The 3,438-nt window shown below is 43.9% G+C and overlaps 1 long non-coding RNA gene across 1 annotated transcript; it reads left to right on the plus strand.

Annotated features, from left to right (window-relative positions):
* Nucleotides 1-213: 213 nt before the first annotated feature.
* On the plus strand, nt 214-2,857 carry LOC139183127 (uncharacterized). Its single transcript, XR_011566611.1, has 2 exons — nt 214-370; nt 2,174-2,857. It is a non-coding gene; the product is annotated as an uncharacterized lncRNA (long non-coding RNA).
* The last annotated feature ends 581 nt before the right edge of the window (nt 2,858-3,438 follow it).

The following is a 3,438-nucleotide window of genomic DNA, read 5'->3' on the forward strand; positions in this document are numbered from 1 at the left end:
ACCCCGAGAGTCTAAAATTGTGGATTTAATAGGCCTCCTGCTGCTGCTCGGCTGCCTTCCAAAGGCCCGCTGAATTGCTTCCTCTGCAAGCAAGACCTTCTGCCAGAGACGCTGGGGGAACCGCGGTTGTTGATCTGTGGCGAGAGGTGACAGGTGGTCGCTCTGCAATTGTTGGATGTTAAAACTGATATTAAAATTTTTTTCCAAAGGTTGCATGGAGACTGGGTAAAGAAAGAAAGGCTGTTTGATACTGCGCCCCCTTGTTTCTCTGCCTCTGGAGAAGGTGTGCTGGCTCCCAACCAGCTTTCCACACTCAGAGACTTAAATCCTCTAAAGACTCCTTCTGGGAAGGCCTTGGCACCAGGACACGGTGGGTACGCCCGAGCTGGGCCTTCACAGAGGTTCGTTTCACCAAGACCCCTCACCCAACCATACTTCCTCAGTAGCGTCAAGGAGGGGGCTCCGGGCGGTTAGAGCATAACTACTACTTTCATAGAAGCTGTTGTCTGCCCCCCGCCCCCACTTTTTTTCCTTAAGAATAGTGAGCAACTACTACAGATGGTCTAAGACAGCAGTCCCCAACCTTTTTGGCACCAGGGACAAGCTTTGTGGAAGACAGTTTTTCCATGGGGAAAGGTTTCAGGAGGATTCAAGTGCATTAGATTTATTGTATTTATGCATTATATTTATTATTGCAAAATAAAAATAAAGTCAGAATAGAAACAAATATTTCTATGTTGTGACAATCTCAGGATATTCCAACCTTGACTGTAGGGTTAGGGTTCATGCTCCTATGAGAATCTAATGCCACCACTGATCTGACAGGAGGCAAAGCTCAGGCAGTAATACTAGTGATGGGGAGCAGCTGTCAATACAGATGAAGCTTCGCTAGTTCACCAACTGGCCACTCACCTCCTGCTGTGTGGCCCAGCTCCTAACAGGCCATGAACTGGTAGCAGTCTGTGACCCTGGGAGTTAGGGATCCCCAGTCTAAGACATGACAATTCCAGAGGTGATAGGCCTTCTTCTCTTGACCTTTGGAATAGCCAACTTCATGGAAGGACTAGGAGCTTTTTACAGCTCACCAAAGGAGTTTGTCACCCTCTTAGAACAGTGGAAGGCAGGAAGTTCCTCTGCCCATCAGAAGTGCTCAGTTCATGAACTTGAGGAAACCAAATGGCCTTTGGATAAAAATCACCTCCTCCTGGAGACAGTAGATGGGTCATTTCTGAAATATTGTTTTTTTGGGGGAAAAAAACCAAGAGATGTTTTGATAGTTCAAATGTATCACATGCTTTATATCAGTAGTTCTCCTTTATTTGGGTTTCTATTGTTTAAACCATCATGGAAATAGCTATACTGTATTGCTTTCTCCTTTTCTTTTTTGAAACTCTGAATATAGCTTTATTTAACGTTCAAAGAATTTTTTTCTTTGACAGGGAGGCCTGGTGTGCTGCAGTCATGGGGTTGCAAAGAGTTGTACATGACTTATCGAGTGAACAACAACAGTGTTCAAAGAAGCAACTTCAGTTTCTGAATTAAATATATCATTTGCAATCATTTTTAAGGCAGTAAGAATTTAAATATATAGCACAAACATTTATGTATAACTGTGCATGCTAAGTTGCTTGAGTTGTGTCCAACTCTGTATGACCCAATGGATTGTAGCCCCCTAGGCTCCTCTGTCCATGGGGACTCTCCAGGCAAGGATACTGGAGTGGGCAGCCATGTCCTCCTCCAGGGGATCTTTCTGAGTCAGGGATCGAACCTATGTCTCTTATGTCTTCTGCATTAGGAGGTGGGTTCTTTACCTGCCTCGGAAGCCCAATTTATAAGTGTAATTATTATCATTTCTAAATCAGTAGACGTGCTGTTCAGTCACCAAGTTTTGACTTACTCTTTGCAACCCCATGGACTGCAGCACACCAGGCTTCCCTGTCCTTCACTATCTCCTGGAGTTTATAAATTCTAATACACAGTTAAATCTATAAGATTCTAAAGTTTGAAGTGGTCTTCATGTGTGATGAATACTTTTCTTTCTTTCTTTTTTTTTTAATGAAACAACAAGTTTTAGAGTTGAAATTCTAAGGCATTTGTCTATGTATGTACTCTCAGAGATCAGAAGTCAGACCCCTTACTCAAGTGTATTCCTGACTCACTGTTGTTGTTTCAGGATGTTCCTGAGAGATTGCAACTGTTCCTGAGACCAAGAACTCATTTCAGCGATTCTTTCTCTCTAAGAGTTTCTTAGGGAAGGAAGCCAGGCTCAACCCTCTGAATTTGGAGTTGGCAGCTGTTAGCACTGCTCTGTCACAGTGGACATTTGTCATTCTTTTTGGTTGCCCAGCAAGTAGTTAAACTCCTTACCCGTCCTGGCAAACTTCCCCACCTTAAGATTCTTGGTGGGAGGCCATGTTATGAAGCAGCAAAGAAACTGAGAATGCTGTGTATTCATTGTTCCCCAAATGTCTCTACAGTGAGGGCCCAAACATGTGACCCGGGCTTCTGCAATCAGACACATCCATCACAGATTGAGAATCTGGAATTCATGATGCAAGGAGCTTGGATGGTGAGGAAGACTCGGGCAGTGGCCGTAGCTGCAGGGTGACCGAGGCGCTGGGCCAGCGGCGGGTGGGAATGCCAGAGGCAGCATCCAGTTCTCAGAGGTGGCAGCCTAAGGCGTGCCAGCTGCAGAGTCTAGGGTCACACATCACTGCACTGTCCTGCCTGGAGCAGTCCCGCGGTTTGATTCTGGGCACTGTTTCTGGCTGTGGAGTTGAGAATCATGTACTCTAAGTTACCTGGCAAAGCCAGGAGCCAGTCTAAAGCCTTTTAGTAAATTATTCTCCTAGAATGACTTTCTGTTGGCTGCTTACAACTAAAACTCCTATCTTAAAACAATAGAAATAAATTTTGACTAGATAAAAGTTTTGATTTTGTAAAATAACAGAAAGATCATCTTAAAGTATAAAGCTGTACACTGGTATAATTCAGAGCCCACTGAACTCTATACGGTGTGCCTTATGAATATATTTACACATATGTACCTATTCATGCAAAGATATCTATACAGAGACATAAGCATATGTGTGTATGTGCATGCATGTGTGTGTGCATGCATATGTATGTGTGTATATGCAAGTCACACAATTCAGTATGTCACATCTAGGTGTGGAAGCCAATGGCATCCAATGCCAAACTTTAAATTCCCTTCTGCAGTCTAAGACCACCCTCCTGCTCCCTAGTTGATCGCTTTCTGTTCAGTCCCTCTCTTTATTGAAAGAATGTATTTTATTTTTGTCAAGCAGAACAGCGTTCTCCTCCTTTTCCAACCAATTTCAGCTGCGTTAATCACTGACACAAAATGAACTAAGACCAGCATGGGATACTCAGCCAACACCAGTCTCAGGGTGGCATTCATTCTGAGGCAGAAACACT

This window comes from Bos indicus, chromosome 5 (assembly GCF_029378745.1).
Source record: "Bos indicus isolate NIAB-ARS_2022 breed Sahiwal x Tharparkar chromosome 5, NIAB-ARS_B.indTharparkar_mat_pri_1.0, whole genome shotgun sequence".
Lineage (NCBI taxonomy): Eukaryota > Metazoa > Chordata > Mammalia > Artiodactyla > Bovidae > Bos > Bos indicus.